The 25,000-nt window shown below is 27.0% G+C and overlaps 1 protein-coding gene and 1 long non-coding RNA gene across 4 annotated transcripts in view; one reads left to right on the forward strand and one right to left on the reverse strand.

The window, feature by feature from the left end:
• The window catches only part of LOC118446333 (uncharacterized), a 93,990-nt gene that overhangs the window by 65,912 nt on the left and 3,078 nt on the right, over nucleotides 1–25,000 (reverse strand). The window lies entirely within an intron of this gene.
• Nucleotides 10,687–25,000, forward strand: part of LOC146872705 (uncharacterized) — a 33,830-nt gene continuing 19,516 nt past the window's right edge. Inside the window, exons 1-2 of one of the 2 annotated variants that reach the window (XR_014982648.1) lie at nucleotides 10,687–10,811; nucleotides 11,518–11,754. This is a non-coding gene — a long non-coding RNA (uncharacterized LOC146872705). The remainder of the gene's footprint in view (nucleotides 10,812–11,517; nucleotides 11,755–25,000) is intronic. The other variant, XR_014982647.1, reaches the window with a different exon arrangement.

Raw genomic sequence — 25,000 nt, forward strand, 5'->3', positions numbered from 1 at the left:
TGAAATACTCGAATGCAATACTAACTGTATTCGTATTTCGAGAAACTATACCATTGAAAAGATCCACTGTATATAACTAAGTATTAACTACATGGAGTTTAAGAGAATGTTTCTGGAAGGAATGCAAATCTATTTAATCGAATTGAAACTATTTACATTGAAATTGTAACTAAACGATTGGTTTAAAGCGATAAATAATTGCCATAGAAATAAGTTCAAACGTTTTTTTTTTTCTTTTTTTTTTTTTTTCATAAACCACGATTGACGATAAAACACAAAATATAATCATTGCAAATATTAAAATCCTATGATTGTTATTGTATCATGATCGATCTTTATTCTCAATGAATGTTGAAAGTATTCAAGATCGAATAAAAAATAAAATAAAAAAAAATAAAATAAGAAATAAAATAAAAAAAGATCGACCGAAAAAAAAAAACCATTTTGTTATCCTTTTATACTCACATGAATGAAAAGGAGAAAAGTAGACTCTTCTACTGAATTCTGTATTATAGATATATATATTATAAGTATTCTGTAGAAAGTTTCCAAATTTAATTCTACGAAGAAATATTGGCTCTAATTGGCTGAAATGGTTGTCTGTTTTATCATGTACGCTTAAATTTACTTTACGTAATATGTCACATATATTTTCCAAATTGGCAAAAAGGATCACATCAATTAATCCGATACATAACAAGAGAGAGAAAGATAGAGAGAAAGAGAAAGAGAGAGAAAGAAAGAGAAAGAGAAAGAGAGAGAAAGAGAAAGAGAGAGAAAGAGAGAGAAAACAAAATCGAAACTGAATGGTATAGAATGATAAATCATTGACGTGAACGTTCAAGCGTTAAATACTAGTTATTAATCCGTAATAACCAATGCAAATATGGAAATCGTATGACTATGTCACTACGATCTTCTATTCTGAATGAATTTTCAGAGTATCATATAGTTCGGAAATAAGCGGAACAATCGAAAATCCCAGGGGAGCAAACTTTTGAGCTCTACTTTATATGTAAGTAAGTACTTACGATCTTCATCGATTTTTTTCTCATCGTTTTAATCGGATGAGCATCGTGATGGATACCACGAATGAGGAAAAAAAAAAAGAGAAAGAAAGGAAGAAGAAGAAGAAGAAGAAGAAGAAAAAAGGACGACGATTATAACGAGCTTTAAAATGGTGCTTCGAGGATAAGAAAGAAAAAAATATCATAAAAAATTTTTCACGTTAAAACAAAACCTTTCACGTTAAAGTTCCGAACGGTTTCTTTCCTTATTTGCTTTTCCCTTTTTTTTTCTTTTTTTTTTTTTTTTTTCTTTTCTTCCCCCGAGCATAGGTAAATTTATCAGATACAATTTTTATCAAAAGTTCTCCATTTTGTAAAATAATAATGAGAAATAAAACATGTATAAACTAGAAAAAATGGAGCAAGAACTTCCTACCGTATTATGTATATACATATATATATATGTATATGCCTATATGTATGTATTTTATATATATATATATATATATATTGTTCGCGACGAGCAGGAAGAAAAAGTTTCTCGAACTAATTTAAAACCTATTCGATAAAGCAATAATCTTTCTGACATATTATATATACATATATATATATATATATATATATATATATATATAATATGTAGCTATATTATATATTTTATATTTTATATATATTATTCGCGACAGCGAGCAGCAAGAAAAAGTTTCTCAAACTAATTTAAAACCTACTCGATAAGTCAATGATGTAATATATATATAAACAATCAATTTGAATTTATTTTTAAATTAACCATAGCACACACCAACTTTAAGTTGTTATAATTCTAAACTCTTTACGTATTCGTTTAGAGTTAGCAATTTACAAAATGACTATTTCTCGTTTTATTTTCATGGAACAAAAAGTAGTATACGTGAACGACGTATAGCATGTATGTAATTACCTACGTGATTTGAAATTAAGAAATGTAAGAAATAACGTGGTCACGTGACTATGCAACCAAAATCCCTTCATTTTCTAATGATTGAATAAACGAAGATGTTTAGCTATTCTATTATAAAAAGAAAAAAAAAAGAGAGAAACAAACCACAAATTTTTTCAATTATATATCTCCTTTCGAAGATTCAATTTCAATTGAACAAAATTTCGAAATTGATCTCCGTCAAATTGTTTACTCTTTACATTTTTTTTTTCTTTTTATTTTTTCCACTTATCAGATGAATTTCCCTTTAAAAGTGAAATTTATAAATACATTGACGAAGAAAAAAAAGAAAATAATAAATAATAATAATAATCATAATAATAATAATAATAATAATAATAAAAGAGAACCAAAAAAAAAAACAGAGAAGCAATGAATTTTTCAAATTGTCCTTTTACATATTACGTCACAGCTGTCAGCTATTTTTAAAATTCAAATTATTAATTAATCTTCGACAAATCATCGGGAGTAACATGAACTCAAAATTTTCGTAATTTTCATTTCATTTATACGTAGCAATAAATCAGAATCGTGTTTGCTGACATGTTTCACTATCATTCTTGTCTCTCTCACTCTCTCTCTCTCTCTCTCTCTCTCTCTGTCTGTCTGTCTATCTGTCTGTCTGTCTATCTCTCTGTCTTTTTCTCTCTCATGTTCTGAAAACTACGATTTTATAGCTCGTAACGTGGACTTCCAACGACACGAGTAACACACGTCCTATACCAACGTTAAAAGCGATTAATGTCGAGATTTAGGAAGTGCGAAAGAAAGTTTTACAAGGTAGGAGTGTTACTACCTGGATTTTACATTTATCTTTAAACCGTATAAAATGCATTCGCTGATTAAAAACTGTTCACTTAACCCAGAAACACATTTTTCATTTTGGTAAAATAATAATTGTTATCCTTAACGAGTAAAAATCATATTGTCGAGGAGAGTTGTAATAATTATTGTTTTTTATGCTCGTTTAAAAACAAAAAAGAAATATATATATATATATGTGTGTGTGTGTGTGTGTATAAAATAAAAACAAAGATTCTTCTTTTTTTTTTTTGGCGGGAGAATATTTTCTCGACAAGACGATAATTTTTTCACAATTTGTTATTATCCTTTTTCTTTTTACGATTGTATTTTAATTTCCTTTTTTTTTTCCTCCTCTAAAATAACTGATTACCCAAATAAGTATATTCAGTATTTAATTTATTATCCATTTAAATCATTGTTCAAGTGGTTTTTACTCCTTTCTCTTCAAAAAAAAAAAAAAAAAAAAAAAAAAAGAAAAAAAAAGAAAAACAGAGAAAGGAATAAGAAAGAAAAGAAGTACCGAAAACAAAATTGAGAATTTTTTTTCGGAATATCTTTTTTTTTTTCGTCGAACAATAATCTTCTCCAAGTTCGTTATTATTATTATTATTTTTTATAATTATTATTATTATTTTTATTATTATTATTATTATTATTATTATTATTATTATTATTATTATTATTATTATTATTATTAATATGTTTCTTTTTATACGCGCGATTTAATATTCTTTTTCTCTTTGAAATATATAAATGACTGAATACATACGTCATGTATGTGGATTTAATTCGTTTATAATTATTATAGACAATCGTAATAGGATTAACATAACATTTTATATACATAGCATATTATAAATCCAGCTATTCACCGTGGTAGAATATAAATTTTCAAATATAAATTGAATTAAAATCCCACATTGAAAGTTCGAACTCTAAAGCGTTGTTCAAAGAACGAAATTATGAAGGAGTCGTGACGCGAATACTTATAGGCAGCTTGGTTATATCCCAGTTGAGTACGGCCAATAGGAAACACTTTACGCCCATAGAAAACATTTCAAAACTTTTAGAATCCTTCTGTGATTCTTCTCAAGTGAGAAGTCCAGAAAGATTTGCCGAGAATTTCTTCCGATAAAATGAGAAATACAGTGAAAGATTGAGAATCTGTATTTTTTTTTTTTTTTTTATATATATATATATTTATCGAAACAAAATTAGAAAATAAAATTCTTCCCATTGACGAATAAAATGTCTTATCAAATAATATAATATATTTCATTCGACAAAACGATATATCTCTTTTAATGAATATGTAATTTTACGTAATATTAACAAACAATAAGTCTCGAACAATATGTTCGATAATTCATCGATTTAATACGATATAAATAATGTTGTTACGATTAAAAAAGAAATAAAATTAATAAAAGATATAATTAATAATAATTATTCCTGTAATAGAGGGATATTTTTAATAATGATTAACTAACTTAGCTCGTAATTAATTTCTCATATTATCGAGAATTTATTTCTCAAGTAAAATAAATTTAATGAATGAAGATTTTAATGGATGTTATAGTTTTATATTATTTTATTATATTTACAATTTCTCTTATGTATTTATCTATATATCGTATGCATGAAAACGAACTAAAAGGAACATTCGTTCTCTCTCTCTCTTTCTCTTTCTCTCTTAGTCTGAACGTTTAAAACGATGGTACATGAAGAGACAATTACAAGAGAAGGAAGAGAAAAAGGAGAATGAAGAAGAGGAAGGAAAGAAGAGAAACGATCTAATGAGTGTACGACGAAATTACTGTGCTGATTGCAACGAATAGGAAAGATCGTAAGAGAAGAAGCTACAACAAAAAAAGAAAAAAAGAAAAAGAAAAGAAAGGAAAGGAAAGGAAAGGAAAGGAAAGGAAGTATATATATATATATATATATGTATATATCGATCGATAACAAATTAGAGAAGTACTTTTATGTAGATATGACCTCTTAGCCTATAAATAATAAAACGTTTTATTATTTTTGCGATTAGATGTTCGTACATATGTTTTGATGGTACGTATTAACATCATAAAAAAGTATGAAAAAGAAAAACAGAAAAAGAAAATTTTCAATGACAAAAATTTTGACAAAAAGAGAGAGAGAGAGAGAGATAAAAATAAATGAAAAATTAAATATCGACGACGTACAAATTACATAAAAAAAATAATAGATACAAAATTATATACGTACGTATATGATATTTTTCATACATGTTCGTTTGTTTGTTTGTTTGTTTTTTTTTTTTCCCCTATAATTTCATTTCATTTCTCAGATATAAAATCTCATTAATAATAAGAAAAGAAACAGAATAGAAAAAAAAAAAAATAAACTACTGCATAATAAAATTATTATTTAATATTTAATAAGAAATGATTCTAAAGCGATTTAATTTGATATAATAATTTTGTTGATTGTTTATCAATTATTTATAAGAATAAATTTTTATCCTCGATTTAAATTAAGTGATAATCTATTAGAACGAAGTTTCCTCGAAGGTATCACATATCGCACATTAATTATATATTCGATATAAATTCTATCCGATCGTTAGTTTCTTGCACGAGTTTTACTTTTAATAAAGAAACGATGTTCCTGTATAGATAATTTATTGAGACACAAAAAAGGAGAGAGTGAGAGAAAGAGCGAGAGAGAGAGGGAGTGTATCGTCTGTGTCAGAAAACGCATTTGATTATACCTTATCGCAAACACGCTAACGCTTATAAGAAAATTAACGAGCAACCTTGAAGATGTCACATTTTGAAATGTTGACAAGAAATAAAGGAACAAGAAAAGGAAGTAGAAGAAGTGGGGATTGTAGTTACTAGTATGGAAAGGAAAAATGGAGAGGGGATGGATAACGTATGCGTAAAATTACCATGAACGCTCGAGTTACCTCGTGACCTTTTAACGTTGTAAACAATCTAGTTATTTATAGCAGTTTCGTGTGATAAATGAAGGAACTCAATAGATGATTACAAATATTTACGTATATACAAACGTAAATTACACAGATATATGATTTATTTTATATTTAATGTATTATATGTATATACTTATTATACATATATATATATATATATATATATATATATTTATTTACTTGATATAATCAAACTATTATATGTATATGTATGTACTCAATCGTAAGAAGGATAGAACGTAGTTCATAATTGTAAATATAAATCTTTCTAATATTAATTAAATTATTCGACACGAATAGTCGTATGTACCTATAAAAATTATCTATGTTATATATATATATATATATATATTTGTTATATACCAAGATTAATATAATCAAGCTAATATATACTTGATGGTTCTATTTTTAATTACTTGATTGCTCTAAAGATTAATATATTTTGTAGATTTAATTGTGAAACGCATTTCGGAACTTTCATCGACGACATTTACAAAATTAAAGTTTATATTACAGTAATAAAAATAAGATCAAAAATATCATAATTCTGGATCTCCTGATCTCATGATGAAAATTATTTCTCTCTTTCTCTCTCTCACTCTCTCTCTCTCTCTTTGCCTTTCAATTTGATAATTTAAAACATAATATAAAATACAAATGAATTGGGCGTCTATGACACAAAAATTGTAATATTTTAATATTATTATGATTGATACGATTTAATGATCAAATTTTTTTTTTTAAGTTCTTATATATATATATTAAATTATTATATATATATATATATATATATATATATATATATATATATGTAATAAAATATCACAAAGAATTCTTCGTCAATGTGTAAAATGAAATTATATATTTGATAAAAGTGAAAAATAAAAATAAGAAAAAGAATGACCGAGAACAGGAAAAAAGAGAGAGAGAGAGAAAAAGAAAAAGGGACAGAAATAGAAAAATTGAGCGAAGAGAGGAAAACAAGAAAAAAAAAAAAAAAAAGAAAAAAAAGAAGAAACTGATGAGAGAGGAGAAACGAAAAGTTTGTTCGTAAAGAAAACTTCACAAACGTTCCGCCATTTCTTTCATTTGTTTTCGTTCATGGAGGCTCGACGATCTCATTCTTTGAAAAATTCTTTCTCCTTCACAAGATTATCGCGCCGGTAGGGAGATAGAATTTATTTCTCTTTCCATCCCTCGTTGTCGTTTCCAATTTCTTTTCTTATTTTTCTTTATTTTCTTTCTTTCTTTCTTTCTTTCTTTCTCTCTCACTCTCTCCCTCTCTCTCTCTCTCTCTCTCTCTCTCTCTCTCTCTCTCTCTCTCTCTCTTTCTATCTCTATCTTTTTTACTATCTCCATCTCTATCTCTATTTCTATCTCTCTTTTTATTTCTTCCCTTCGATCTATGTATAATATATCCGGTAATAAGAAATTTTGATGACGTCGACAGAAATGATAGAAAACTACGTACTATTTAGATAAGTATTTAAACGCATCTGTCTAACGTATATTATTATACAAAAGTCCATATCAATGGCAAAATCGAGATCCTTTATCGAATGCTATCGAGACGAGAAAATAAATGAGTCCTTTTAGATAAAGATATTTCGAGAAACGTTCTACCATTCACGTTCATCGAATTATCATACCCTCTTTATCACCCAGTCTGCTTTGTCTCTATCTCTCTCTCTCTCTCTTTCACTTCCCTTACGTGTATCTGGGTGTCTCTTTATCTCTCCATCTCTGTCTCTTTCTTGATAATATATTCATGTATATGTCTCTCTCCTTCTCTCTTTTTGTCTCTCTCTCTCTCTCTCTCTCTCTCTCTCTCTCTCTTTCATTCATTGTTTTTAAATTAATCGGTCTGTCTTTATCAATCTAATAACATTTTAATCACATGAATATTTTTTTTTCTATCCTATTTCATTCGCTATATATATAATTTCTCTATCTATGTAAATCTCTCCACTTCCCCCCACACCCTTTCACTTTCATCCCTTCTCTTCTCTAGTTCTCGCATTTTCGTCCTCGTAGAAATGCTAATGTAGTATAGCCGAAGACCGATTTTATCTCGAAGAGACGCTCCTGACGTTCGGTGAACCACAACCAGTCGATATCGAGTCTCTAACCGTAGCTCTTTATCCGATCTCGTTTTCTTGCGATACGAGATTACTTTTAGATCGTAAATTATACGACCCTTTTTGGAGTTTTGCCGTTTCTCTTTCCCATACCGTCACGCACCCTTTACCGATCTTTATCTACCCAAACGAACGATCTTCGAATTCTTTTTCTTTAATCGATTACGAATAATCAATTTCTTTGTCTCCCTCTCTCTCTCTCTCTCTCTCTCTCTCTTTCTCTCTCTCTCTCTATATATATATTCTCAATAAAATTTTATATTTTTGTTACACTTTTTAAAATTATTTTTAATGCAAAAAAAAATTTTTGTTATACTTTATATACACACACACACACATATATATATATATATATATTTTTTTTTTGTTTCATTTTATTTTTCCTTTATTATCATCGAAAATATGTGAATGAACTTTCGAAGGTACGACTTACAAAAGCAAATCATTATATTTATGAATGACAATGTTTGTTAGATTAGTTTGTATTAATTAACAATTTTTAATTAGCATTTCAAAATATAGAATCCATTAATATTTGATTTCGCTTTTAGAAATGTTTATGTATTAGAGTTTACAATTGAGAATTGATTGAGCTTGTAAATTTGTTTGAACTATATAAAGCTATGTCTCGTAACAGATTGTAGAATTGGAAAATGAATTCTTTTATACGGTACGCATTTAGGACAATATAAATATTAATAAATATTTCGTTGTGAAGTATTGCAAAGTTATATCCATTTATATCGCAATAACCGATGCTTTTATATCTACATAAACTTCTGAATGATAAACTTTGAATAAACAAAATCTACATTTGCATATTATTCTTATTTTTATTAAACATATTTATATATATATATATATCTTATAAATCATCTTATTTAACAATAATGATATTTAATTATCAAATTAAATAATATCTCTTAGCGAAAACATTACTTCTATTTGAAAGTTATTCAATTTATTAATCATTTGCATTCCCTCGATACAAAATGAATCATTTTCTACTTCAATCTAATAATTAATTAATCATTTATCAAATTTAATTAGCATAAATTTTAAATTCACACGTAAGATATCACAAATTATGAATATACAGGGAAAAAGAAATTTATGCAAAATTTATAACGCAATCGTATATCTAAACGTTGTAACGCGAGCTCGATTATATCATATTTCAAGTAACCAAAAAAAAAAAAAAAAGGAAAAAAAAAGAAAAGAAAAGGAAAAGAGAGAAAAAAGAAAAAAAGAAATAAGAAAAAGAAGAAGAAAACATACTGCATTTTGTCCGTAATGCATCAGGACTGTATAATAAATTCACGTGATAAAGAACATGCGACACACATAACACATATAAAGAATATGTACGCACACATATACACTAGAATCGTTTTGAATTATTTATAACGTACGAATTTTTCTTTACGATCGTTAAAAAATTAATCAAAGTTCACTTTTTATTTTTTCACAGCAATACGAACTATCGTGTGTCACACGTACTATGTAATCTATTATGATAATCCATTTGCCAATCATTTTAGAAAATCGCGAGACAATTGGTATCGTTTAAAATGAGATATTTCAATGGCAGAAAAAAAAAATCAAGAAAGTAACGAACTTTGAATCGTTTTTGAAAAAGAATCATACAATGAGGATAGGTGGCGAGAATGGGGAGGAATAAGGAAGAGTTAGGGTGGGAGGAAGAGGAGAAAAAGGAGGAGCAGTGATAAATTCAATGAAAGAGGGAATAAGAGCGATGGATCCGAATGATAAATCCAAAGATCACATACATCTAGTTTTCTCTTTCAAAGAGTTATCTCGTTCAATTTCATATCTCGCTCGTACATCGCATTGATTTTCATTGGAAATCTTTTTTTTTTTTTTTCTTTTTTCTTTCTTTTTTTTCGGCAAGAATTCGCACGACGTCGAAGTAGATTTATTTTAAAAAGAAAAGGAAAAAGAAAAAAAAAAAAGAAACAAGAAGACAAGAGAGAGAATATAAACACTATTTAAATAACAAATATATGATTAATAATTTATTCGATAACGAAACATTGTAACGAACGTATTTATACCATAGAATTATTTATCCCATTTCTCAAATTTGATGAGAGTTAATTTATTAGCGATAGTACATTGAAATGGGCCAATCAAAACTCGCTTAAAAGTCGATCAAACTTTGCTTACATGTAGATATACACGTACATACGTATGCATATATACATATATACCTAGGTATATAATTACCTATCTACATATATACCTTACTCGTAGTAACGATAGAAATGATTGATCAATTGCGCGATTGGAAAGAAATTTTCAATCGATCGTTTAATATCGTTTAGTCAAGAATTTACAATATTAAATTTGAAGAATAATAAAAACGTGTTTACATACGTACACACACACACATATATATATATATATATATATATATATTTAGATACATATTTATTATATTCGTACGATAATTACGATATAATTCAAACGTACGAGATATATTTTGATTACTTTTTTTCTTTCTTTTTTTTTTTTGTTTAAATTTTTTCTCTTCTTTTTTTTTCATTTTAATACTATCACAAATATAATGTATCAAATCGTCCTTATTTATAATTTGAATAAATATAGATGATGACATATATGTTTTGACCAATTTGATATTTCTCTTAGGACATACATATACAAATACAAACGTATACAATGTATGTACGTATATGTATGTATGTACGTGCGTAAACAAATACGTAAAATTCAATTTCTATCCTAATAGATATATCAGTTGAAATCGAAAGGTGAGAGAAGTCGGTCGTAAGAAATCTTGTAATTTTATAAATTTTTCTCATGTTCACCCTAATGGCGTAGCATTTTTTCTTTATTACATTGTTTTAAAAACCAACGATATATAATAGGTATGTATCATCGTAGTATTCTTCAGTCCTGGAAACTTTTATTTGTCTAAAAACTTGAAAACTCTCTCTCTCTCTTTCTCCCTCTCTCTCTCTCTCTCTCTCTCTCTCTCTCTCACTCTTCCCCTTTTTTGTCTTTTTCTGCCTCTTTCTCTTTCTCCCTTTCTCTTAAATACACCGATATTATTCCAGTCTCAAGTGTTGAATAATTTTCTTACTTTCTAGAAATTCTTATCCCGTAACATTAAGATCGTCTAGAGGATATTACAATTATAAATTACACGGATAAAGTTTCTTTCAGTTATTTCGTCTTATATAATTCTGTCTTTTCCCTCTCTCTCTTTCTCTGTCTCTCTACCACCCTATCTTTCTCTTTCCTACATATTATTCGTATACTATTTTATTTTCTTTCTCTTTTCATCTATTTTTTCCTAGTTTTCACACATCTATATATATATATATATATATGTATATATGTATGTATCGTTCTATCTCTCTTATCCTCTCACATACACGCGATATACTTGAACACGACTACGAATGAGATGCTTATCCTCGTTTTCTTGTGAAAACATCGTAGCACTCTTCTCTTCTTAACCTGTTCCTTTCTTTCCTTTTTTTTTCCCCCTTTTCTTTTTCTAGTTTCCTTTTCTTTTTTTTTTCTTTTCCTTTTTTTTTTTTCTTATTTCTGTTCTCTTGTATCCTCCAGGCTTTCGAAGAATCAACTATGTATGGAGGCAAAGGGCGAAGTTTCTTGGCATAAAAGTATATAAGGACAGTACGAACTTCTTTACTTCTTTCATACAACACCGTCCAACAACACCTCCCCAACCTCCCCCATCTCGCCTACCACATTCTCTTGCATTAAGTGTGACTTTTGGATTGATACACTCGTTTATCTAACACCGCATCCAGTTACCTTTGTATATCTTCATGAATCGTGTAAGTACGTACATAAAAATTAATCATTTTTCTTGGTTATCATCGAAATGATAAATATCTATATTTATAGGTATATCTAATATATATATATATATATATATATATATATATATATATGTGTGTGTGTGTGTGTGTGTGTGTGTGTGTGTATAAAAGTTATCAAAAAAATGTTACCCTCATTTTTATAATACGTTCATAATAATTGGTATAACAGCGTCTCCCTCATGCATAGAATATTTATTTCGAGACGTAAAAAATAAAAAAGAAAAAATGTGCGATTCTAATTGGCCATTATCAATGAAGTTTATAAGCACTGACTATATTCGTTCATTTATATAAATCCGTTCTGCCCTTATATATCTATCATGATTTTGTGTATATATATATATATAAGTTTAATTTTATTTGTTTATTCGTACTTCAAGGTTTTATATGTAATATCGAAAGTCGATATTAACGTAATTATTAATGTAGATCGATGAACGCTCATTATTACAAATTGTCGATTTATTTCAAGATTTTTTTTCTTCTTTTTTTTTTTTTTTTTTTTTCTTTTTATCAATGAAACGTAATTCTACCTAATCGTATTATTTTCAATTTCAACGTATGTGATTATGATATATTGATTAATAAACTTTCACAAATGTTCTGCAAATGCTTTCTCTATTTTTACTTACTCTATAGAAGTTTTATATGTATATCGAAAAAAGGAAAGCATATTCTACCTCTTTTTTTTTTTCTTCTTTTATTTTTTATCGCACCTTTTCAACCTTCGTTTGAAACGTCGAATATTAAAATTAAAGGCAAGAAAAAAAGAGGAAAAATATACAGGAAAAAAAAAAAAGTTTTGAGTACGAAGTATCGATCAATCGACGTTCATCAATGTTCATCAATGTAAATTTTCACTTCATTCTTCCGACATATTCTTTAATAACAAAGAATCGAAATATTCGTAAAATATTCCTAAAAAAAAAAAAAAAAAAAGTAATATTGTTGTACTAAATATCGAGCAAATCGACGTGTTAGTCATGTTAGAATTTTTTTTTTTTTTTTTTACTTATTTTATGATTCTTTTTTATAAATACAACTGAAAAATTATACTTATAAATTTATAATACTGCTTAAGTTCAATTCATAATACATATATTCCTATACTTTGTGATCGAAATTATGTGAAAATATTCACGAAAGGTTACGCGTAGGAAAATTTATAAGTACTTGAAAAAACTGATGTATATGTAAGAGATATGGAACAATTGAAGGAATAGTAACTTTCGTAGATTTAGGAGAGAATTTTCGATGGACGAAAATACGAGTATGAAATCAACGACTCTTCTCTCTCTCTCTCTCTCTCTCTCTCTCTCTCTCTCTCTCTCTCTATCTCTCTCTTTCTTTCTTTCTCTCCCTTTCTACTGCAAAATCGTCAAGAAACTTGTTCGTAACTTGTTCGAAGCTAGATACGTGATGAACGAGAGAATAAAACGAAGAGAAAAGAGAGATCAGGGGATATATATATATCTTTTTTAATTAGGTCAAATGATAAAGTTTAAAAGGATTATGAATTTAAAAAATAGAAAAAAAAAGTATTATCATATATAATATTATCGATATAATTATTTAAAAATACAAATTTATATATATATATATATATATATATATATATATATATATATACATATATGTATGTATAATATATAAATATAATTGTTATTATTATTATTATTATTATTATTATTATTATTATTATTATTATTATTATTATTATTATTATTATTATTATTATTATTATTATTATTATTATTATTATTATTAATGAAAATTAAAAAAAAAAAAGAAAAAAATAATCTTTTAAAATATTTATTATTAATACGAATGAGGATTTTTAAAAAACGAACTTAAAAGAAGTGCGTCAAATATTTGACGACATTTCCTTAACTCGTAATTCGTAATATTATTTATCGATAAGATCAATGCGATATAAACAATATTTTTAATTTAATATAATAAGACAGTAACTTCATCAACATCTTGTGAAATTGTGTTTAATGATACGAAAATATAATAAAAAAAAAAAAAAAAAAAAAAAGAAAAAAAGTAGTAAATATTAGAGATTATTATCGACATTAATTTCTCTCACTATTCTAACGCAGCCATTCTATTTGTGACACATTAGCAATAGATAACGTAAACAGAGGGAACCGTTGGTTTAAATATTTAAATAATAATTTGACGATGTAGGTCGGGTCGTAAGAGTCATTAGAATGTTTCATCAAACTTTGTTTATGAAAGCATTATTAATAGAACATCGAGCAAGACGTTTCATGCGTCATCATGTAATTTTCTGAATTGAAAATTTAGATCTCATTACATACTTCAAGTATGTAATATATATATATATATATATATATATATATATATATGTATATATACAAATAATATATACAAATAATCTGTTTTAATATTATTAATTATTATTAAATTAAAAATTTTTTATTTTTATTTTATTTTCGAATTAGTACCATTATTTTTTTATTATTATTATTATTATTATTATTATTATTATTAATTTATCATTTTATGTACGTGTGCTTGCATATATATATTATAATTAATAATATATTAATCAAACAAATTTCTTATAAAACCAAATATATATATATATATATATATATATATATATATATATTATAAATTATTTTAAATAAATTCGATTTGTAAGAATAAACATGAGTAAATATAATTAAAATATATACTCATGTATTTACCATTCTAATGTTATATAATTAATTATCGTATATTTGTCACTATACAAAAAAAATCATAATAACGTTAATCACAATGAATAAATTTTATAGATAGATCTGTATGTTTAAATACTTTAAATCATTAAGAAATAGAAAAAAAAAAGAAAAGAGAAAAGAAATGAGAAAAGATCAATATAAAATTTAGAATAAAAATCTTTCGTTCGCAAATTTGATTGACATAATGAAAATTAATTATACACGAATAACGTATACGGTGTTTATATATTATATATTATATATTTATATATTACAAATGTAAAAATAAATTTTTTTACATTTTATCAGATATGTAATATTGAATGTACTTGGTATGCGAGCATTTAACGCATTTCTCGGAAACGTATTCCATTTACAGAAGTAACGACGTTCCATGAAGTTCTTATTTTTATTCGAGCACATTGGAATATCTTTCTAATGTCCATAGGGAATACAGCATGATGTCATAATATATATATCAACAAAGTTGACAGTAGTGTTGATACATGGCAAACTAGTTTCCCCTAACCCCCGCCCCCCACTCTTTCCCACGTATATATATATATATACATACATACATATATAATATTTTTTTTTCCGATAGAACAAATTTATCGGCAACAAACTCGTTAGACATTTATTATATACGATCGACCGTTCGATCGTACGGATGATAAATCTCCATTTGCATTTCGCATCTTTTTCCTTTATTCCTTTTTTTTTCTTTTCTTTTTTCTTTTTTTCTTCTTTTTCTTTATATTTATTCGTTCATCGATTTCTTTCTTTTTGTTTTGTTCTTTGATTTGTTTAGTTACTTTTGCGAACTAATCGTAATAATCGTCACGTAGGACTGAACGATGGCAGTGATAACGAAATGTACAGTATTGTAGTTATTTCTATGAAGTTCGTCGACAAAAGGAAAGAGTGAGGGGAAAGAGAGAGGGGAGAGAGAGAAAGAAGCACGTTGAAAACGAGCGTACTAGTTTGTTAGCGCATTCAAAGTTGTTTTTAATCGTGTAAAAAGAAAAGTATGTATAGTAGTAACTTTTACGAGTTACATTCAAAGGAATAGTATTTTCGTTCTTTTCCTTTTCTCATTTTCCTTTTTTTTTTTTCTAATTGTTAACCGTTTACAATATTATTAAAATAGAATCGGTTGATAACTTCTTTTAATGGCACAGCTTTTACTTACTCTTTTAGAAATTTTTTCGAGACGTAAATATCCTCATTATTATTTAATTATCTATATATATATATATATATTATGGGGTTGTTTTTATTACGTAATAAGTCAGTTTTCAAAGAAATTACATATAAAACAATCAAATTCCATCTTTTTTATCCAATTTGCATTGTAATATATAATATAATTCCCAGAATTATATAATTTAATATATAATTATTATATTAAATATAATATTATAATTATTATAATTAATATAATTTAATTTCGTCGAGAAGTAAACAAAAACAAAAAAAAGAAAAGAAGAAAAAAAAATTTTAATTTACCTCATATAAAACATTCCCCATGAAATTAATTTATTAAACGTTATTATTTATAGTAATATAAATCCATCCGTTTAATATAAGTTAAGATCTATGATTAAAAAAAAAAAACCATGGAACCCATTAACGATTATGATTATATATACATATTTATATATATATATGCATATATATTATAGTATTTCTAATATTGTCTAACAAGAAAATCTTCATTTTCATACTCTTATGCGAGTAAATTCGATAGGTTTTCACAAAAAAGTGTAATCGTTAGAATTATATGCAATTCGCATGAATCTGTAGGATCCTCATTAGCGAAACGTGCTGGTTTACAGTAATCTTCAGGCTTCACCGAACACAGTACCACCACATATATAATATGTATATATATATATATATGTATATATATATGTATATATATATATATAGTGGAATAGCAATAGTTATGGTAAAGTCAAGTGAGCTGTTGGAACAATAATTGCATCATTGAGTACACATCGATTAAAATATCCATCAGTGAAGGTTTACTAAGGTATTGGTATAGTACAACTCGATCGAATCCTTCGAAATCATTCTAATGATTGCTATAATGATAGAAAATAAGATAGAAGATAATCATAGTAATTATTCAATGTATAATATGCGTTTCACGAAAGTATCTAATTATTTCTTTTCTTTTTTCTTTTCTTTTTATGTCATTTTTTTTTTTTTTTTTTTTTTACTTTTCTCGTATCTTTCACTAAAATCAATTGTATTATTATATAATTATTTTACGTATACGATGTTACTACAAATAACTATACATACATATATGCATATATATATATATATATATTTTATTTATTAAACATTCATATATCTTATATTATGAAAATTTGATATAGGTATACTATAGATATACGATATAGATATATACCAAAAGATATACAATAAATTGTATAAAATGATAAAATATTCTTTTAGATCATTAATGAAGTACATTTTATTTTTTTATCGTTCTTATAATATTTATCATATAAAATTATTCATTTTGCCTACGTACTTCTCTGAACCTTCGAAAAAAAAAAATATATATATACATATACATATATATAATTACGTAATGGATACGTAAAATAATATCTAATTTTTTTTTTCATCCTACAACGAGATTTGTTCAAGATTCATTCCGATCCGTTTTATAATGAAAACAAGTTATTTTTGAAAGTTTCGCTTAGTATCTGGAAATAGTAAATTATGCAGAAACGTGTGCATTAGAGGGTCGACATAGTTATGATATTAATGACGGAGAAACGCTTTACATAGAGGAGGCGTATTATGAACGGCTATTATGTTAAAATTCTTATTATATATATATATATATATATATATATATATATATATATCTCACGTATGTACGTTTAATCGATGAAACACGATATTACGTTGATTTAACGATATATACATACGTAGCTAGCTTTCTATTTAGATGACGTTCGACGATGTAGGCGACGTAATAAATGCAATTATTATGGGTTAAGTATATTTTATAGGGATTTATGGGAGGATTTTAAAAATGAACGTGCATTGGACATGCGTCAACATTGACAATAAATTTATCAATATTCTGTCGACAATCATTAAATCTTACATTTCATTCATCGATATTATCGTATATATTTAAATGGAATAAGTTATCAATGGAAATATTTTTGTATCTATGTTTTTCTTTATCTCTCTCTCTCTCTCTCTCTCTCTCTCTCTCTCTCTCTCTCTCTCTCTCTCTTTCTCTCTTTCATCTAACGTAAATAAGAGATTGTCTCTATGAGTTTTTTCTCATTTCTGTGCAATATAAAATATTTATTTGTATTCGTATATTTGTTTCTTTCCTTTTTTTTATTTTCTTGTTTTTTAGTCGCGAGAGGACTAGAGATGAGGATATATAGGAACAAGAGAATTTTTCCTATTATCGAAAAATATCATTGATCTTTTTTGTCAAACCAACGTATTCACGTTAAAAATATATAATCACCTTCGAAAATATATAAGTTTCTATATACAATGGAATATGAATATTAACATTATAATGTGATTCTTATTAATATTTTGCCATGGATAAAATTGTTTTCTACGTATATAACTTGTCCAAAAAATACATTTACAGATGCATAGATATAAATATATAGATATAGATATATAGATATAGATATTCATAAACGATATATAGATATAGATGTGTATAAGATTGATTGCAAAGATATTATTTTTGTAACATTGAAACTGAAAATTATATTCCATACTGAGTAAATTAACGACCGACCGAGAGACAGAAAGAGACAGAGAGAAAGAGAGAGAGAGAGAGAGAGAGAGAGAGAGAGAGAGAGGTTTTCCTCTTCGGAAAATTCATTTCAATTTGTATGACCGTCGAGTGCGAACGAACACGGAAATATTCTGCTTTACTTTAGCTCTTGTCCATATATATATATATATATATATATATATATATATATATATATATGGGTGTATATATGTGTGTGTGGTATGGCACGTCACCACAAGTACCATATGACAAGCTTTACGCTACAAATCGTAATAGAAGGTACTAGTGTTTCTCGAGTGACCGTTGGATGCTCGACTTCGTACGTACATTTCAAAGCTGTGAAATGTTCTCGAATCATAGGTTTCAAGAGGGATGATAAGAAAGGAGGAGAGATGCTTGTGTGGGTGGAGTTGAGGGTTGTGGTTGAGATTAAGTGTGGGAGCGCTGTCTGGATAGACGATATCATAACGTAACTTCCCACACTGTCTCTCCTTCTCTCTTTCTCTCTATGGAATAAGAAAATGAAGTAATTTATGGTGTAGCAACTGTTTCTTCTTAGACTCAACCTCCTAGACCGTTAAGAAACTATCTCTGTCTCTATCTTTACCTATCCATCTATCTACCTTTCTCTCTCTCTATCTCTCTCTCTCTCTCTCTATCTATCTATCTATCTATCTATCTATCTACCTACCTATCTATCTATCTCTCTTTCTCTCGTTTTCTTTCTCTTTAGGTTTCTCCAGCATCTGCCATTGCCGCTTTGTACGGAATTTAATTTGTCTGGAATAACGAATACGAGAACGAACGAACGAAATTGCAGAACGTCATGACACGTGGAACGACGTTGTTCGTACCAGCGAATTAACTTGACCTCTTCTTTTTTTCTTTATCTTTTCTTTTTTTTTTTCTTTCTTTCTTTCTTTCTTTCTTCTCTTTTCTCTTTTCCCCGTATCTTTTTCCTTCTCTTTTTCCTTAATCTTTTTCTAATTTTCTTTTTTCTTTTTTCTTTTCTCTTCCTTTTTTTTTCTTTCTTTCTTAGATTTCCTTTACCTTCATTATGATTTCTCACCTTCCTTCGGTTATTTTTTTTCTTTCTTTTTTTTTAGTTATTTATTTACTTATTTATTTATTTATTTTTCGTCTGTAGGTGTCTCTGGGATACATGGATACATCTCAGATTTTTTTTCTCTTTATATCCTTTTTCTTCCTTCCTACTTTTTTTTCTCTTTTTCTTTTTTTTTTTTTTTTTTTATTTCGATTTATTACCCTTTTGAAAGAAGGAGAGAGAGAGAGAGAGAGAAAGGTCTCGGAAGTAATTTTGAATTCTCCATAAATATATATCTAATCCAATTTTCTTTCTTTCTATTTCTCTTCTTTTTTCCTATCTTTTTTTTTCTTTTTGTTTCTAAAAATAAATTTCTCATAATGTAAAATTTCTAGTGGGTGGCTTGCATTCGTTTGCTATTTTTAATAAATTTTTCGTAACTCTCTCTCTCTCTCTCTCTCTCTCTCTCTCTCTCTCTCTCTCTCTCTCTCTCTCTCTCTCTCTCTCTCAGTCTTTCTTGCTGACTTTGAGAAAAAAGTTTGTATCTCCTGTGATATAATCTTTCTTTGTCTCTCTCTCTCTCTCTCTTTTTTCATATCTTCAGAAACAAACCTTATTATGTGAAATTCGTGTGGGCACAAATTAATGTATATTATTTATTAACTTCAATGAAACATTGATATACGAACAGTACGCTAATAATCAATAATTATAAATTTATGATAATAATGCCGCGGAGGAAGGAAGAAAAGAAGAAAAAAAAAGAAGAAAAAAGGAAAAAAGAAAAAACAAAAAGAAAAAGCAAAAACAGTGTTAAAATAGATTGAAAAATATATCATCTGCGAATGTTCGAAGTAACATAATGCCAAGATAAATAATAGATCTAAGATAAAGATCTTTTGCTTTAGAGAAAGGATCACTGATGAAAGTAAAGGAATAAAATACAAAAAACAAAAAAAAAAAAGAAAAGTAAAAGAAAAACAAAACGTAAGGAGAAAAGAAATTGCGATCTTCTTCCATCTTCTTCTCCTTCTTCTTTATCTTTTCTCTGTCATTTTCTTTTTCTTTTTTTCTTTTTCTTTCTCATGTTCTCTTTTTTTCTACATCTTACACAGTAGCCGTTTCATTTTAATTTCATCGACTTCGATAACTTTTATCGTTAAATTCTTCAATCTAACATCTACACCGTGTTCTCGTTTATTCTTAAAAGAGAAATTTCGTAGCAAGATGGAAAATGTAGCCAGCAATCGAGACTGGCTTGTCTTTTTTCCCTCCCTCTCTCTCTCTCTCTCTTCTCCCTCTCTCTCTCTCTCTCTCTCTCTCTCTCTGTCTCTCTTTTTCTCTCTCATACTAAATCTTACGTATCGTTTGTCCCCTGCTATGCTTTAGGTTCAAGTAGTGCAATATATCACATTATTCCGGTAGGCAAGTAGAATGATATAGGTAGTACATATATATATATATATATATATATATATATTCGTGTGTGTATGTGTGTGTGTGTGTATGTTGGTTGGTGGATGTATATATGTGTATAAATTTCTAGGTCCTCATCGTAGATATTGTAAATCGCATTTAAAAGACTTGACAGATACGTATATGATAAGAGAAAATAACTTGAAATTTGTATAACTTAAAATAATAATATCCTCATACTTTTTTCGTGACAATATATTGTCTAATTTTCTAAAAAAAAATTACAAAAAATATATTTAATATCAACGTAAATACATTTAATTGAATTTACGATAGATCTATATATATAATCTTTTTTCTCTCTCTCTTTCTCTCTCATTTTAATAATACTTCAAAAGGATGTTTCTCTCTCTCTCTCTCTCTCTCTCTCTATCTATCTATCTCTCTGTAAAACTGTGCTTTGTGTAAGGGGGGAAAAAACAATAAAGAAAAAAAATGAAAAAAAAAAAATCAAGAGAGAAAATCGAACCATGCGAATGTGTAACTAAAGTAAAATGTTAAACGAATTTGATTAGAATTTTTTATGTAATTCCTACATTTATAATGAAATTTCTTTGGTTCTTTTTTTTTTCTTCTTCTTCTTTTTCTTCTTCTTCTTCTTCTTTTTTCTTTGCTGTATTTAAATATGACATTTTACTTTATATCAATTTTCATTTTATATTAATCTACGAAAGATATTAAGAATTTATATCTCATACAAAATTTTGCAATATTTTCTATACCAATATTTTGGATGTGAAAAAAAAAGAAAAGAAAAGAAAAAAAAAGGAGCACAGAGGGGGAAAAAAAAGGAAAGAAAGAAATTGATTTAAATTATTTTCGTCGATACATTTACTTCATATAAATTCTTTCTCGAATTCTAATCAATGAATAAAATTAGAAATACAGTAATATCAAGCATAAAAATTGTCGATAAAATAATATCGATAATTTTACGTGACGAGGAAAAAGGAAATAATAATAATAATAATAATAATAATAATAATAATAATAATAATAATAATAATAATAATAATAATAATAATAATAATAATAATGTCATTGAAAAAGTGAAGCGTATAGAATAATAAATATGAAAAAAAAAGAAACATGATTGTTATGATAGAATAAAACCAAACTGAGGAATTATAATCTGGAATCTATAAGATGCATCTACCCACGTTTTATGATCGTTAATCAAATCCCCGTTGAAACGTAGCATTCATCCATCATGACCATTTCCCTCTTCTTCCTTATTTTATTCATCACACATCTATAATACGATTTGATGATATGTGTGGGTATTTCTGTGTATCTGGATAGAAGTGTGTGTGTGTGTGTATATTATGTGTGTATAAATGTGTGTACATAAGCGAAAGCTAAAATCGTATTCCATTGGTGAAAACGAATATGACGAATATGACGAATGGATTAATCGAAAGTTACTAAAGCCACGTGACATTTAAACTACGCACATTTCTGGTTCCCTTTGACCCTCAATTCAAACTCTTGAAATCAACGTTAATAGTTATATCATGTTTGTGGCTTTAATCCTAAAGCTTTAAGGGAACGTTGGTGTTTTGATTTACGACGTTAATTTATATACCAAGGGAACGTGTTATATGTTCGTGAATTATTTTTACGTACGTTAGTTCCGTCGTTACTTTCTTCCCAACGTTAGGAAGGATGAAAAAATAAGAGGAAGAGAAATAAGAAGAAGAAGTAGAAGTAGAAGTAGAAAAAAAAAAGAAGAGAAAATAGTAGAAGAGAGAAAGGAAAAAAAGAAAGGTACAAATGATCATAAGTTTGTGTACTAGGGTGAAGGAAAGTCTAGGAAAAAGAGTGTACTTGATACGTGCAAAGAATTTCCTATATTCGTTTTTTTTTCCGTTTCTAACGACGCTCACGAGAAAGAGTAGGTGGAACAAACGATTTGATACAAAGAATAGAATGTATAAAGAGAACTAGAAAGAGAGAGAAACGAGAGAGAGAGAGAGAAAGAGAGAGAGAGAGAGAGAAACTTTGTTAGAACATGGAGTAAATTTGTCATTACAGAAAGGAAAAAAGAAAATTAGATTAGGCGAATAATATCAAAAGGTATATAAGAAAGGAAATGACAATAACAGTGGCGTATAAAGTTTGAGTTTAAAAAAAATAAAGCTGAGTTAATTTAAATCTTTAGAGAGAGAGAGAGAGAGAGAGAGAGAGAGAGAGAGAGAGAGAATGAGAGAGAGAGAGAGAAAGAGAAAGAGAAATTTATTAGGAAAGAGTGTATATAAAAAATTGTTACTATAAAAAGAAACGAGAAAAAAATTAAAATATGAATAATATCAAACGATAGATATAAAAAGGAAAATAATAGGGATTTATGAAAATAAATGGCGACGACAATTTTTTTTAAAGTTTAATGGCAAGAAAGGAAACGGGAACAAAAAAAAAAATATATATATATATATATTTTATCGCACTGCGTTTCAAAGTTTTAAGTTAAAAAAAAAAAAAAAGAAGAAAGAAAATAAAAAAAAAGAGAGAGAGAGAAGGAGAGAGAGAGAGAGAGAGAGTAAGAGAGAAATAGATGTAATAAAAATAGATTCTTTTTATTCTTTAGAATAATATTGGATAAGAAAAAGAAAAAAGAGAAAGTAAAGGAGGGGAAATAAAATGATGATAAAAATGTCGTAATTCTAAAGTTTTAGAAAAGAAACGGAGATAGAAAAATTTTTTTAAGGAAAAATTTTATAAAAAAACCACATATATATATATATATATGTGTGTGTGTGTGTGTGTGTGTATTGCGTGTATATATTAATATATATAAATAATTTCAACAATTTATATTTCTAATATCGTATAACAATATCAATGATTTTTTTCCACACGATATTTCTAATACTAAATTATGTTTTGTAAATGGATAAAAAAAGTTAAGTTCACCTAACGTCATCTAAAAATACGATTTTTCCCGTGTTCTTGTTACGCTGACGCGCATTAAAAAAAAATTACGTCGATGGTTCGATTATCTTCTTTTATCTCTTTTTTTTTCTTTCTTTCTTTTTTTTATTCTTTTTTTTATTCTTTTTTTTCTCCTTTCCTTTCTTTTCTTTTTCTTCTTATTATTCTTCCCAACGTACATACGAATATATAATACATAAACTTATCATATACACATTTGTAACACTTACATATATATATATATATATATATATATATATATATATATAAGTGTGTGTGCATCTATGTTCATATGTGTATATATATATATATATATATATATATGAGTTATAAAATGGCTACGATATATTGTATCGATCGTATTTTTCAATATTCCAAGAGTCTAATTTATTTTTCCATTATCAAAGTGATATCGAAACGAAATTTTATTTTTAGATTATCTCGTTTATCGTTATTAACACCCATATTTATACTTGGACATATTCGATGTTGGATAAAAATAATATTTCATGTATGAAAAATCGAACCGCGTTTGTTTGTATATGTACATATGTACAATATGACGTTGTTTTGATCGAATCGATAAAAAAAGCCCGATGTGTGTTATCTCCTTTGTTTTCTTTTTTTTCCTTTTTTCTTTTTTTTTTCTTTTTTTTTTTTTTCAAGAGAAACCACGTAAATATTCTTCCTCCTTTTCACAATTTGACTGTCACTTTATACATGGTGATATCTGAGGAAGGGAAAGGAAAGAAGAAGAAAAAAAGAGAGAGACAAAAAAAAACGTGCGATATTCGTACATAAAGCATATATATAACATATACTACATATCGATTTTCATATGTGCATAGATATTAGATTTCAATACGCATAAGCGTGGACTTTTTATCTTACGAAATATTTTCTTTTCAATTTCTCTCACGAGTTTTACTTATTTTTGTTTGTTTTTTGTCTTTTGTTTGTTTGTTTGTTTGTTTGTTGATTTTTTTTTCTTCCTCTTCTTCCTCTTTTTCATTTTTAATCCATCGATAGCGGAATTAACATTTTTTAAATCGTCCAATATTTCGATATTTTTCGAATAATTTTTGTTATTTTTCTACTCGTTCACAAACACACACACACACACATTCACACACATACATATGTGCACCCATATACTCCTTTAGACTTATTAGGAATTATTAAAACTTTCGATGGTTTCATTGAAACATTAAAATGC

The sequence above is a fragment of the Vespa mandarinia genome, chromosome 10, assembly GCF_050613455.1.
Source record: "Vespa mandarinia isolate Hongniang chromosome 10, ASM5061345v1, whole genome shotgun sequence".
NCBI classification, from domain to species: domain Eukaryota; kingdom Metazoa; phylum Arthropoda; class Insecta; order Hymenoptera; family Vespidae; genus Vespa; species Vespa mandarinia.